This window comes from Myotis yumanensis, unplaced genomic scaffold (assembly GCF_028538775.1).
Source record: "Myotis yumanensis isolate MYYU_CA2020_CCGP unplaced genomic scaffold, mMyoYum1.0.hap1 SCAF_4, whole genome shotgun sequence".
Taxonomy (NCBI): Eukaryota; Metazoa; Chordata; class Mammalia; order Chiroptera; family Vespertilionidae; genus Myotis; species Myotis yumanensis.
The window spans coordinates 100,116,379-100,132,288 of NW_027223755.1; the positions used below are offsets into that span (position 1 = coordinate 100,116,379).

At 41.5% G+C, this 15,910-nt stretch overlaps 1 long non-coding RNA gene across 1 annotated transcript in view; it reads right to left on the minus strand.

Annotated features, from left to right (window-relative positions):
- Positions 1-15,904, minus strand: part of LOC139009113 (uncharacterized) — a 28,404-nt gene extending 12,500 nt beyond the window's left edge. The window contains exon 1 of the long non-coding RNA XR_011471266.1: positions 15,751-15,904. This is a non-coding gene — a long non-coding RNA (uncharacterized lncRNA). The remainder of the gene's footprint in view (positions 1-15,750) is intronic.
- Between the last annotated feature and the right edge of the window lie 6 nt (positions 15,905-15,910).

The window sequence follows — 15,910 nt, forward strand, 5'->3', positions numbered from 1 at the left end:
TTGTAGGCTCAGAGCAAGTCGAGCAAATCAGTGAAGGATTTCCCGGGCACAGCATCAGGCTGCAAGGACATGGAGAAGTAACTGTTTTTTTCAAATACCTAATTTTCAACAACAAAAAGCATACCAAGAAACCAGAAAACATGTCCCATTCAAAAGAACAATATGACATGGCAAAAACCATATCTGAGGAAGCACAAACATTGACAAATACTTTATTAAAGACTTTAAAACAGCTGTCTTAAACATGCTCAGAGAGCTAAAGGAAAACATGGACAAAGAATGAAAGCAAGCCCGACCAGTGTGATTCAGTGTTGAGCACTGACCCATGAACAGGAACTCACAGTTCGATTCCTGGTGAGGGCACATGCCTGGATTTTGACCTCGATCCCCAGTAGGGGGAGTACAGGAAGCAACCCATTGATAATTCTCTCTCATCACTGATGTTTGTATCTCTTTTTCCCTCTCTCTTCCTCTTTGAAATCAATAAAAATGTTTTGTTTTGCCCTAACTGGTTTAGCTCAATGGATAGAGCGTCAGCCTGCAGACTGAAAGGTCCCAGGTTCGATTCCGGTCAAGTGCATGTACCTTGGTTGTGGGCACATCCCCAGTAGGAGGTGTGCAGGAAGCAGCTAATCGATGCGTCTCTCTCATCGATGTTTCTAACTATCCCTCTCTCTTCCTCTCTGTAAAAAAAAATCAATAAAATATATATATTTTTTAAAAAATGTTTAGTTTTTCTTAAAGAATGAAAGCAAGCCCAGCCATTTCTAGGGTCACCAGGAAGAGCCAACTCAATAGTACGTAATACACACTACAAAGGTATAGCTAAAGGTAAAGATAAATACACTGACAAATGTAAACAATATTATTATCAATTTGATCGGTAACTCCACTTCTGTATCCTACAGGATTTAATAGGCAAATGCATAAAAATAATTATAAATCCACATTAGTGGGCACACTATGTGTAAGTATGTAATTTGTGACATAAACAATCTAAAGTGGGGTAGGGACAGAGCTATATAGAAGTAAGAGTTTTTGTGAGCTATTGAAGTCGAGTTGATATCAATACAATTTAGGTTAGACTTTGGGATGTTATCTGTCATCTTCTTGGTAACCACAAAGAAAATATAGAGGATACACAAAAGAAAGTGAGAAAGGAATCAGAATGTCACCACTGAAAATCAACTAGACACAAAAGAAGGTAGTAATGGATGAGTCAAGAAACAAAAAAGCTATAAGACATCCAGAAAACAAATGACGAAATATAAAAGTAAGTTCTTATTGATAATTATGTTAAATGTAAGAAGATTAATTTCCCCAATCAAAAGGCACAGGTTGGCAGATTCTAAAGCCACAGATAGGTTGAAAGTGAAATGACAGAAAAAGATATTCCACACAAATAGTAACTAAAAAAGAGCTGGAGTGGTTATATACTAGTATCAGACAGAATAGCTTTAAGTAAAATACTGTTACAAGAGACAAAGACATGAAAAGAATTATGATAAAAGGGTCACTTTATCAAGAAGATATAACAATATTATAAATATATATGCAGCAAATATCAGAGCTCCAAAATATATGAAACCAACATTGAGAGAACTGAAAGGAAAAACATACAGCTCTATAATAATGATAGATTTCAATACCCTGCTTTTAATAATGGGCAGAACAACCGGAAAGAAGCTTAATAAGGAAACAATGTACTGGAAAAACACAAGAGATCAATTGGACCTAACAGGCATATACAGAACGCTCCACCCAGTGACAGCAGAATACACATTTTCTCAAGTGCATATGGAACATTCTCCAGGATATTCTATATATTACACCAGAGAAGTCTTTAATAAACATAAAAAGATTGAAATACAGCCATGTACTGTATAACAATGTTTTGATCAGCAATAGTGATCTCATAAAATTATAATGGAACTGAAAAATTCCTATTTCCTAGTGACATCAAAAGCTTGTAGCACAACATTATTCACCTGTTTGTGGTAATGCTGGTGTAAACAAAACCATTGAACTGACAGTTGTATAAAAGTATAGCACAAGTTGGAAATTGGGCTTTTCTGGTTTGGGGCTACAGGGTCCTTTCCGGGCTACTCTGAAGCAAGTTGAGAGTTCTGAGCATCACCTTCTGCTGGAACTCTTTGGGGACGGAATCTAGTAGGAACTTCAGGCTGTGACTAGACTTCCAATGGACTCACCAAAGAAGGTTAACTCAACCCTGGACTTTTCTCAGACGCCCGGTGAAGAAGATTCAGCTGGCACTCAGCTGTCTCAGAACTAACTACTAGCAAAGAACCTTAGTAACTTGACTCTCAACCCTAGTACCAAATTCCCTTCCCTTCCACCAAAACGTTCACCCCAACAGCAAGACAGCAGGACTGGGGCTGAATCAAGACATGTGCCACACGAGGAGACGTGGAGTGGGGATAGTGGCAAGTGTTCAGAAAGAAAGGTTTCAAAGGTTGCAAGAAAGGATTGGAAGGCTGACTGAAGTTATGACATGCCATACCAAGTTAATGATTCAATCAGGAAGCCCAAGATTTAAATGTAGCTGTAGTTATTGCCTATTACATGGAGATCCTTCTGATGATACTATTATCATTGAGAATTATGACATGGAGTCAGTTTAGATATAAACCTTACTCTTGCACTTATTTGAGTTGTAACACATTTTTAATGTGCTATTTCAATTTTTAGTAGCAAATGTGTGTATAGGGCTTCTTGTTAAATTTGAGGCATATTAGACCTTTTAAAAAATAAAAGTATAGCATATCCAATTATGTACAGTACGTAATACTTGATGAGTGACTATGTTACTGGTTTATGTATCTAATACATAAACTGTACTTTTTTTTTTTTTTAATATATTTTATTGATTTTCTACAGAGAAGAAGGGAGAGAGATAGAGAGCCAGAAACATCGATGAGAGAGAAACATCGATCAGCTGCCTCCTGCACATCCCCCACTGGAGATGTGCCCGCAACCCAGGCACATGCCCTTGGCCGGAATCGAACCCGGGACCCTTCAGTCCGCAGGCCGACGCTCTATCCACCGAGCCAAACCGGTTTTGGCCATAAACTGTACTTTTAATCATTATTTTCAGAGTGCACTCTTTCTACTCATAAAAAAAAAAAAAAAAAATCTGTAAACCAGCATGCCATGTTAGCCAGCAATGGCCTCAGACATCACAGGCTTACCATATCTCTTTCTTGCATTGTTTTCTCTTGTGCCTGATTTAATCTCATATTGTTTTGTACAGTAACATCCTGTACAGGTTTGTAGCCCAAGAGGCTATTTCACTAGATAGCCTAGGTGTGCAGTAGGCCACACCATCTAGGTTTGGGTAAGTCCAGTCTATGAGGTTCACACAATGCTGAAATTGCCTACTGATGCATTTCTCATAAAATATCCCCATTGTTAAATGGCACATGACTGAAACAGAAAGTGTCTCTTTTTTTATTTCAAGAAAAACTATTTTATTTTAATCCGCAAGTGCCTCTTCTGATAACAGTGGAATAAAACTAGTACAAATGGTACTGAGAAAACTAGATATCCAGATGCAAAAGAATAAAGTTAGACCCTTGCCACATTCTATAACAAAAATTAACTCAAAATCGACAAAGACCTTAACACAAGAGCTAAACTATAAAACTCTTAGAAGCAAATATAGGGTAAAAGCTGCACAACATTGGATTTGTAAATGATTTCTGGGATATAAAATAACAATAACCAACAAAGAAAATATAAATTTGACTTCAGCATTTAAAGCTTTTGTGCATCAAAGGATACCATCAAGAAAGTGAAAAGGCAGCCCACACAGTGAGAGAAAATATTTGAAAATCATTTATCTAATTGAGTCTGGTATTCAGAATATATAAAGAACTCTTACAACTCAACAACAACAAAAAAACCCAAACAACACAATTTAAAAATGGGATTTGAAAACAAAGAAAAATACCCTTTCTTTAAATCATGCTACAAAAAATGTTCTCAATGAATGAACAACTAAACACAACTGGCAAATACCCTAAACATGTTTTAAAAATATATTTTTATTGATCTGAGAGAGGGAGAGGGAGAGATAGAATCATCAATGATGAGAGAGAATCGACTGGCTGCCTCCTGCATGCCCCACACTGGGGATCGAGCCCGCAACCCGTGTATGTGCCCTACTTGGAACTGAACCATGACCTCCTGATCCATAGGTCACCCACCAGCCCAGGCACACAGCCACTCATCACAATCAGAGTGGTGCAGCAGGTCGCTGGGTAACTGTTCCCTGCTGCTACCTTCCCTCCCATCACTACATATCACCCCAAGGTATGTATGAAACAATAAACTGTGGATAATGCTAGCCTCTGTACAAAGCAAGTTCTACTCAACCACCAAGCTCGCCGGCCGGGCACCCCTAAACATTCTGACTATTCAGTTACCCTCTGCCCTGTTCTGTGTGCCTAAGAGACAGCTTGAGACTATAAGCACAAACAGGACCCTTAGCCAAGCCGAAGTGACAGCTCTGGTGAAAGAGCTTTCTTTGATCTATGAGCACTGTAATTAGCCTGCTGACAACTTCTCACCTGGTATATTCAGTTAAAGGGCATGTTTATCCTGATTGTCATTTTTTTAAAGGGTAAACCTGACACTTTATTTTTTAATCCTCACCAGAGGATATTTTTCCACTGATTTTTAGAGAGAGTGGGAGAGGGAAAGACAGGCAGAAATATCAATGAGAGAAACACATCAATTGGTTGCCTCCTGCATGAGCCCTGACCAGGGCCTAGGCTGGGGAGGATCCTGCAACCAAGGTACGTGCCCTTGACCAGAATCGAACCCAGGACCCGTCAGTCCACAGTCCGACGCTCTATCCACTGAACCAAACTGGCTAGGGCCTGAGTGTCGTTTAATGGAGCAAATGAATAGAGTAGGAGTTTCAGGTGAGGAGTGTTGCATCCGGGATTGCTTCCTATAATCCAGGAACCAGCAAGGGATAGCCAAAGCCATCACTGATGGTGGCACTTATTTACTCCTAAATCACACCTCTTTGAGGGGCTCCTTTGTTTCCCTTGTCATCTACTCTTTCCCCGTCTTCTGTATGACTTATAGGGACCCTGATTTGCCCAACTGGTGTCAAAAACTAACACTACCACCTGCTGGACAGTCTTATAGAGGGCACCTAACTATACCCCGCAATGGCAGATGACTCTATTCTATGACCACAGCTCCAGACATCTCTGGGAGAATGTTGCAGAAGACATCAGTAGTAAAAATTCATTTCAGCACTCCACAATACTGGGATACTGGGAGACACTACATTTCTTCTCAGCGGGTCCAATTCCCCAGGTGTTGGGGAGAAGGGTGACAGAGGAGGTTCTTGATCTCTACCTCTCGGTATCAGAAGGTATGGGGAGTTGAGAACACTGGAATCTCTTCAAATTCAGATAAACTGCATTGATAGGCCCTGAGTAATCTGTCAGAGATAACCAACTCCTCAGCAGGGCAGTGCTCATATGAACTCTTTGACTTTTAAATATACAACACTCACTACCAGGTCCCTTTCAAGAAGCAAGGCTGGAGGCAGAGAAGCCTCCTGAGTCCTGCAACTCTGTTCTCTCTGAGCAAGTGGTCACAGTCCATGAAGGGGTAACAATTCCACTGGCCCATGTGAGCAAGGAGGCAGATATAAGGATGTTCACTGCAGTGTTGTTTATAGTAACGCGTGTGCGCCCGCGGCACGCGCACACACACACACACACACACACACACACACACACACACACACTCACCCCCTAGGTCAGTGATGGTGAACCTTTTGAGCTCGGCGTGTCAGCATTTTGAAAAACCCTAACTTAACTCTGGTGCTGTGTCACATATAGAAATTTTTTGATATTTGCAACCATTGTAAAACAAAGACTTATATTTTTGATATTTATTTTATATATTTAAATGCCATTTAACAAAGAAAAATCAACCCAAAAAATGAGTTCGCGTGTCACCTCTGACAGCGTGTCATAGGTTCGCCATCACTGCCCTAAGTACTACCTACACAGGCTAAGGGTGGAACCGCGGCTTGGAACTACCCTGGGCCCACACCCAGCCAGCCCAGGCACACAGCCACTCATCACACTCAGAGTGGTGCAGCAGGAGGCTCTGCTAGATGACTGTGTGCAGGAGGTCACTGGGTAACTGTTCCCTGCTGCTACCTTCCCTCCCATCACTGCATATCATCACCCCAAGGTATGTATGAAACAATAAACTGTGGATAATGCTAGCTTCTGTACAAAGCAAGTTCTACTCTCCCACAAGACATAGCTAGGAAAATAAAAGCATTGAAAAATGAGCAATCATTTCTATTACATAAAGTCAAAGCTAAATGTATTTAGGGTAAGGCAAAAACAGTTCAATGTGATGAATATAAATGGAAATAATGATGAGAATCCTGTGAGCAGGTTGCATAGAGTAAAGAGAACCAGATTTCACTTTGGAGGATGAGGGAGCATTGTTAGAGGATCGGAATGCGGAGAGGGAGCCCAATTATTGGCAGATGGAGGTGAATACTAAATGCCTCAAGAAGATTTAGAAAGGCTAAACAGACCAATTACTATATATAAAATGAAAGAAGTAGTTAAAGATCTATTCTAAAAAGATATCAAACTGGGCCCTAGCCGGTTTGGCTCAGTGGCTAGAGCGTTGGCCTGTGGACTGAAGGGTCCTGGGTTCGATTCCGGTCAAGGGCACATGCCCAGGTTGTGGGCTCGATTCCCAGTAGGGGGTGTGCAGGAGGCAGCCGATCAGTGATTCTCTCATCATTGATGTTTCTATCTCTCTCTCCCTCTCTCAAATCAATAAACATGTATTTTAATTTTAATTTTTAAAAAAAGATATCAAACTGGGGTGGTTTTAATTAGAAAGTTCTATGAAACTTTCAGGAAGAAATTATTCTCACATTATATAAGCTGACAGAGTACAGAAATTATAAAAAACCATATAAATAATTCTACAAAGCTACTATAACACTGAAATCAAGTTAATAAATAGCACAAAATAAGAAGCTATTGGCCAAACTCAGTGAACATAGGCGCAAAACATATTTTTAAAATAACATGTGCAACTTGAACCAGCAGTGTATTTAAAATCAATATATAGGCCCATGCCAGTGTGACTCAGTTGGCTGAGTGTTGTTCCATGCACCAAAAAGTTGTCAGTTGGATTCCCAGTGAGGGCACATGCTATTTCCAACCTCATTTTTAATTTTTAGCATTTGCAACAGACTTTTTGATAGTGACACTGCCAGAAGAAAATGGGAGTCATAGATTTAAAATATTCAAGGGGGGAGAAAATGAGATCCAAGGATTTTCTATCCAGCAAAACTAACGATCTTCAAGTATATATGGCACCAACTGTTACTGCCATGCAAGAACTCAAGGAATATTGTTCTCACGAGTGCTAAATAAAGAATGTACTAGAAAATGATCTAGAGTGACTAGAAAACATCAACATAAGGAAATGATGGTGAGTTAAATATAGTTACTTGTAGAACTAAGACTAAATTAGGTTTAAAAGGAAGAGATAATTATTATGTAATGGCTGCATGATCTGACAATGTAGACACATTACACTATAAAAAGTGAGAGGAGGTTGGAAATAGCATATGTAAAATTTTTTTAATGTTTTCAATAGCCATAACCAGTTGTGACAGAATTTTATGTACAGATTGTTGTATGTGTAATATGGGATAAAATAAATGGGCAATTCTGGAATATTGTCTTTTCTATCTTCCCCCTGTGTCCTTGAAAATCAGTATTCTTTTTTAATTATTATTATTATTTTATTTTTAAAAATATATTTTATTGATTTTTTACAGAGAGGAAGGGATAGGGATGGAGAGTCAGAAACATCAATGAGAGAGAAACGTCCATCAGCTGTCTCCTGCACATCTCCTACTGGGGATGTGCCCGCAACCAAGGTACATGCCCTTGACTGGAATCGAACCTGGGACCTTTCAGTCCGCAGGCCAACGCTCTATCCACTGAGCCAAACCGGTTAGGGCGAAAATCAGTATTCTTAATATGGAATCCTGTGTCATATAGAAGTCAATATATAAAAACCCTGAACTTAAATAGAAACAGTATGAACTCACAAGGTATTTTATCTTCTTTTTTTTTTTTTTTAAATCTTTATTGTTCAGATTATTACATTTGTTCCTCTTTTTTCCCCCCATAACTCCCCTCCTTCCAGCTCCCACCCCACCCTCCACCCTCACTCCCCACCCACTGTGTTCATCCATAGGTGCATGATTTTTGTCCAGTCACTTCCCGCATCTCCCACACCCCTTTTCCCCCAAGAATAGTCAGTCCATTCCCTTTCTATGTCCCTGATTCTATTATAATCACCAGTTCATTCTGTACATCAGGTTATTTATTCACTTGATTCTTAGATTCATTTGTTGATAGATGCATGTTTGTTGTTCATAATTTGTATCTTTACCTTTTTCTTCTTCTTCCTCTTCTTAAAGGATACCTTTCAGCATTTCATATAATACTGGTTTGGCGGTGATGAACTCCTTTAGCTTTTCCTTATCTGTGAAGCTCTTTATCTGACCTTCAATTCTGAATGATAGCTTTGCTGGATAAAGTAATCTTGGTTGTAGGTTCTTGGTATTCAGCACTTTGAATATTTCTTGCCATTCCCTTCTGGCCTGCAAAGTTTCTGTTGAGAAATCAGCTGACAGTCGTATGGGTATTCCCTTGTAGGTAACTGAGCCTCTTTCTCTTGCTGCTTTTAAGATTTTCTCTTTGTCTTTTGCTCTTGGCATTTTAATTATGATGTGTCGTGGTGTGGTCCTCTTTGGATTCCTTTTGTTTGGGGTTCTCTGCGCTTCTTGGACCTGTAAGTCCATTTCTTTCTCCAGATGGGGGAAGTTTTCTGCCATTATTTCTTGAAATAGGTTTTCAATATCTTGCTGTCTCTCATCTTCTGGCACTCCAATAATTCTGATATTAGTCCGCTTAAAGCTGTCCCAGAGGCTCCTTACACTATCTTCACACTTTCGGATTCTTTTTTCATTTTGCTTTTCCAATTGGGTGTTTTTTGTCGAATCTTTGGTTTGACTCTTGTGCTAATCTGGTCTGCTATTGGGTATAATATTCTTTATTTCAGCCCGTGTATGCTTACTTTCTAATTTCTTTATCGTAGCATCGAGGGTCTCATTAGTTTTCGTGAGGCTCTGCACAAATTTATGGCAAGCCCTCAAAATTGCGATTCTTAGCTCCATATCCTCCATTTCTGTCATGTTTTTTTGTCTCCGCATCTTTTATGCTTTCTTGGTGCACCCCCTTGTGGTCTCTGTGCGCAGTCTTGTTCTAGCCAAGCCTTAATTGTTGTAGTTAACACTAGAGGGATTTGACCACCAGGCCGACTGGCTGTAGGAATCAGCTGTATGGAAAACGTCTGCCTTCTGGGGAGGCGCTAATCCAGCCTTTGCCTGAGGCGATCGGCAAATGGCTGTGCGCAGGGTTTGGGCGGGGCGGGCTCAACAGGGCGGGCGGAGGGAGCAGTTATGGCCGCTCTCAGTCCCGTTCCCAGAGGCTCTGCTTCTCAGAACCCCAGCAGCTGCTGCAAACCTCGGAGAGAAAGCTGCCCTCAGGTTCCAACTGATGCCGGATAATCCCGCTTCTCCCGTTTGAGTCTGGGTCCCTAGAGACTCGCCCGGATCTGGAGCCCAGAGTCTGAGACTCACTCCCGACAGAAAACGACAACCGCGCCCTCAGCCACCAGCCCGCTTTGCGTGCGCACCTCGGTACCTTTGTATTTTCCACACTGCGCCGCCTCTGAGCCTCGATTTGCTGTTCTCTTTCCTTCTAGTTGTAGAGTCTCTCTTCAGCCAGCCTTCCTGTGGTTCTGGGTGATGTCCGTTCCGTCTTTTAGTTGTATTTTTGAAATGGTTGTTTGCGGCAGCGGTCTCCGGTGTTTACCTACGCCGCCATCTTGGTCTCTCGCCCAGGCTTCAAGGTATTTTATCTTAAAGATAGATAGATAGATAGATAGATAGATATGTATCTATATCTACATACACACTAGTTCTGATCACTGAAAAGGCTTGAAAGTAATGGTCAATCCAGTACCAATGAGCATTTCTAGCACCAAGATTATGGTTTTGAATGACCATTTCCCATTAAAAGGTTGGAGAAATACCTGATTCCAAGTTAGGGGTCAGGAAATGTGTAAGATGAGTCCAAAACATCATGACATACCAGTGGAGGAGTACAGAACATGCAACTCCAAAATAAGCAGCTTTGGCATGTTGATGATTTGTGTTAAAGGCAGATGAAAACAGCAAGTACAAGAAAAACATTCTGGCCCTAGCCAGTTTGGTTCGGTGGATAGAGCTGGGCCTGCGGACTAAAGAGACCCCAGGTTCGATTCTGGTCAGGGGCACATGCCTGGGTTGAGGTCTCGAACTCCAGTAAGGGGCGTGCAGAAGGCAGCTGATCAATGATTCTCTCTCATCATTGATGTTTCTATCTCTCTCTCCCTCCTCCTTTCTCTGTGAAATCAATAAAAATATTTTTTTAAAACAAGAAAAACATTTTCTTTCTTTTTTTTTAAAGCGATGAAATTCTCATATGAGCGATGTGCTCCCAATATCAGAAGGAAAGTAGCATTCTCATCATCAAGAAGAAGTTGAGACTGAGAGCATGCTATATAAACAGACCTTATCAAAAGTAATTCTTCTTTCATAGCCTTTCCCTACAGTTTAATCACTTTCCACAATTGTTTTTCTCTGTTTAACCTAATATAACAGCAAGTAAATTTCATAATTTCTTTGGGTCTTCATTCCTTATGAAGGTTCCTGTGTCACATAAAATTTGCATTAAATAAATGTGTATGCTTTTCTCTTGTTGATCTTACCCAGATAAAAAGAACCCTAAGAGGGTACAGGTGAAAGTGTGTCTCCCCTACACCAGATATCAGGGAAGCAATCAATTACTAGGACTGTGTCAAAAGGACTCAGGAGCCAAGTTAAAGAGGCTCCCACTGGCCAAAGATGGGATAATTTGAGCTTCAATAAGGACAGTAACTTCAATGAATTGAAAACCATCAATGAATTTAAATCCATGAATTGATAATGATGCACTCCCCCCTCCCCCCAAATTATAAGAGAAAATTTATTAGAAAGTTACAGGAGTAGTAGAAGTGAGTCAACTGGGCTGCGTAGGCTCAGGAAACAAGTTACATACACAAAAGAAGGGCCCTTGGAGCTTAGGAGAGAGAAAGGCAAAGGTAACGACCCTGGGGGAAAGAGAAGGGGAAAGGAAAGGTGCAGGTGTGCTCCTGAGAGGGGGAGCATGCTGATTATGATGTTTTTGTTTGTTTGTTAAATATGTTTTTATTGATTTCAGAGAAGGGAGAGGGAGAGAGAGAGATAGAAACATTGATGAGAGAGAAGCACTGATCGGCTGCCTCCTGCACGCTCCCTACTGGGGATCGAGTCCACAACCTGGGCATGTGCTCTTAACAGGAACTGAACCATGACCTCCTGGTTCATAGGTAGATGCTCAACCACTGAGCCACGCCAGCTGGACCCAATCATGATGTTTTAAAAAGAAAACTTACTGGTCACCTTCTGGGGATGACAGAGAACCAATTCATTACTTTGAAAACTGGACAAAGGAAAGAAAGATTTATCCTGCATTTCCTATATGACCTATACAACAAAATCATTCCAGCTAATATTTGAAAACAAAATCATAATGAGAATATCATTGTTACACCATCTCCAATGAAGTAACAGATCTAGACACCAAAAAACAGCTATTGGAATTTTGACAGGGGTTACTTACACTCAATCTGCAGGTCACTTAGGAGAGTACTGCCATCTTAATATTAAGTGGAAGATGACACACTATGAGTGACACTATCAACTTTATTAGGGAAAATGCTTCTCTACAGTCGAGGCCAGTACATCTGCATGGAATCTCCCCTTAAACCCATCTACCAATAGAACTGACACAAAAGGTGGCAGTGGTAGACAGAACAGCGGCATCACCCAGTGTGACTTCTGTCCACTTTGACATGTAAAACAGCTATCTCCCCGCCTGATTTCAACAATTTTGGCAGTGTAGGGAACAGTATTATACAACAGTAAATAAAAGTTTATATGACCAGAGCAGCGGGAAGACAATTTTTTCCTTGTTCAATCTGCCCACTACCCAACAGTTGCCAAAATAAATGAGAGGGAGCTAGGCAGGTTTTGGTTTTGTAATTTATAACCAAACCACAGAACTGGGACAAGGGCCTTTCACTTCTTTCACATAACTGTTTAAAACATTAACTCAGTGGAAGATGCAAAAAGTTTCCAAAAATATTCCAGGAGGGTGAGGAAGTGGTAATCATAGCATATTCAGCCTTTGCCTGTTTCCACTGTACCTAAAAATGATCTACTCCTATGGGCTTGGCAAACAGAGCCTCTACTTAGAATACATTGTGTCTTAATTTTTCCACAAACTTCTGCATTCATTTTCTCTCCCTGTTAAACCTTGGAAGGTTTATCAAACAGGACAATCCTGACCTTTAATATAGTAAATGTTCCTTCATGTTCCTGGCTTATGTGTTTTGGCAGTGCAGTTCTGCCACAAGTGCTGGCAGGGAACATGCAGTATTCCCACTGAAATAACATGGACCTAATAACATTGTTTCTGGACATTGTCCTTCAGCTTAGTTCTAGTGGAAGAATGTGAACCTCAGAGCTTCTGCTGGAGATAAATCACAAGAAGGTCCAGGTCAAGGGGGCTCTCACGGTTCACCTTGGCCCAAAGAGAAAGCTGTCCCTTTGTTCCCTGAAGGGAGGAATCATGTCTAACTCTAATTTGTAATTGCCCCCCACCCAGTTTTTGGCATCTCTTTTATACTCAGCCTACAGGCTTTGTTCAGTAAGTATTGGGTAAATGTAGTGAGCAATCAGTCTCTAGTCTAGTGGCCATCAAAATCATCTGTAAAACTTTCAAAAGACACAGGTCAGAAACTCTGCCCAAGATTTATTCAGCAGGTATAAGGGTGGTATCCAAGCATTTCCAGTTTAAAATACTCCATAAGCAATTCCATTGAGAATCTCAGGTTTAAGGAACACTCCCTTCTCTACACTTCAGCTAACTCATTTCACTTGAAAGAATAATACTCTGTGGCCATATTGGGAGAGAAGGGAAGGTTTTCCTCCCTGGCCTCTAAGAGATTTAAGTCCTAAATTAGATAGTCCCCTCATTTTCTATTTGACTGGCAAAAAATAAGTGCCACCTTTACAACAACAGTCCTTCACATTATCCCAGCCATGTCCCTGTGCATTAATCATGTCTTACATTTTTTTTCTGTATTTTATGAAGTTTTAAAATCTTGCTGGTGGGGAGAATGCCCTTTCCAGGGCTAATTCCTAAAGACAGTAATCAACTTACTTGGCAGCTGCCTCTTATATGCAAAGCAATCAGCTCCTTTAACTCTCACAGACAAAGCCAATATTATCCCTACCTAAATCATCCAAGGCCAGGTACCAGGCAACTAGAGATCATTCCTACTGCCCAAAGCCTGCCAAAATTATTTAAACTAGCTAGTCCTTAAAGATTTACCCTGCCCTGTCTTGCCTTTCCCATGGAATAAAGGCAAGACAGCTTTCTCCTAAGCTTTCCCCTCACTCCTGCTTCTGCCTTCTGGCCAAAATCTTCCCGTGGTGTGGCACACCTCTTTTCTCCAGAAATAGAATACATTTTTCTTTCAATGGCTTTGGCCTCGCCCTGGATGGTTGACCTAGCTCTGGCTGGTGTTGCTAGCTGGTTAGAGCATTGGCCTCGGAACCAAAGGATCGCAGGTTCGATTCTCAGTCAAGGGCTCATACCTAGATTGTGGGTTCACTCCCCAGCCCCAATCAGGGCGCATGCAGGAGGCAACCAGTCGATGTGTCTCTCTCACATCGATGTCTCTCTCTCTTTCTCTCTCACCCACTTCCATTCTCTCTGAAAAGCAATAGAAAAAATATCCTCTAGTGAGGATTAGTAATAGCGTTGTCGTCACCTAGTCACCTCTATAAATTAAAATCCCACCAGTACAAATGAGACACCCTACCCCACACATTCCTCTATGCTGCCTACCACTCTTGTGCTGTCTACTTTACTCATCCATTTGGAAATCATACTACAAACTTAGGTTTCCGAAACCAAGTAACAACTCCTAAATTCCTTCATACAGAAAAAGCTCTTGGAAGTTCTATTAGCATCTGACACTCAGCACTCAGAATCAAAATGTAGTATGGCCCAACAATTGCTCTCCTAGGTATATATACAAGAGAACTAAAAACACAACTCGCCCTGGCCGGTGTTGCTAAGTGATTAGAGTATTGGCCTGTGGACTGAAGGGTCATGGGTTCGATTCTGGCCAAGGGCATGTACCTCAGTTGCAGGCTCGATCCCCAGCCCATCAGGGCACCTGCTGGAGGCAACCAGTTGATGTGTCTCTCACATCAATGTTTCTCTCTCTGTCTCTTCCCCTCTCACTCTCTCTAAAAATCAATGGAAAAAATATCCTTGGGTGAGGATTAACAACAACAAAACACACACAACTTGTACATGAATGTTCACAGCAGCATTATTTATAAGAGCCAAAAAGCAGAAATAGCCCAAATGTCCATCAACTGGTAATAAACAAAATGTGGTATATCCATACAAGGGAATATTATCCAGCCACTAAGGAAAATGAATTGATTCATGCTACATGAACAGGATGTTAAGTAAAAGCCAGACAGAAAAGGCCACACACTGTATGAATCCTTTTGTGTAAAATGTACAGAATAGGCAAATCCCATAGAAATAGCAAGTACATTAGTCATTACTAGGGGATGAAGTTAAGGGGGACTGGGGAGTGACTGTTAATGGTACAAAGATTTCTATTTGGGGTTATAAAATGTTCTGGAATTAGACAGTGATGACGGTTGGACAACCTTGTAAACGTCCTAAAAACCACTGAATCGTACACTTTAAAAGGGTTAATTTTATATGTGAATTATATATGTTTAATTTATCTTTATTGTTATATATACGTATTTTAAAAACCTCTACGTATTATTCTCTTCCCTCCAGACCTACTCTTCCTGTATTCCATTATTTCAGTGCTTGAGACCACATTCTACTCAGGTGCTTGGGCCAAAACCTAAATTGTAACAAATAGCTAGGTCATGACAATTCAAACGTCTTAATATATTTCTCCATTCTCTCCACTCCACATGCTAATTCAGGCCACTCTCCTTTCTCACCTAGATTATAGCAGCCTCCTAATGGGCACCTAGGAGGATCCAGATCCATTTTTACACTGCGACTAGAACGTCCTTTAAAAACTGCCCCCAGGCTGAAGTTCAAACCCTTAATGGGATTTATAAACTTCTTCAAATATCGGCCCATGGCAAACCCCTCCAGCCAGGCTGGAGACCGCATCACCTCAGCCCCAGCCGCACAGGATGACGCTCCAGCTACCGCCCACTGAGCTCCAGGCCTCCACCTGTTTGCCGCCACCTCCGGAAGGAAGCTCTCCCGCCCCGTCCGGCCCCATTTGGTGGGTCTCCAAATCCCTCTCCCTCCGTTTACTCGTCGGCTCCTCAGCCAGGTGCGCTCTGAGGGCCGCCACTGAATCCACAAGCATTTCCTGTGTGAACAGTGGTGGACCCAAACTTCAACTCAAAACTGTGGCGTGTCCTGAACTCACCCCGACTTCTCAACTTTTAATAGGCTTTGCCGGGCGCCACTGCACTAGCAGCTACAGACGCCGTCCAGCCTTGTGGCCACGCGGCCCTAGGACAGAACGCCGCACGGTGCACCGCCGCGCCGGCCTCGCAACGCCTCACGCCCTCCGGAACCACTCTTCG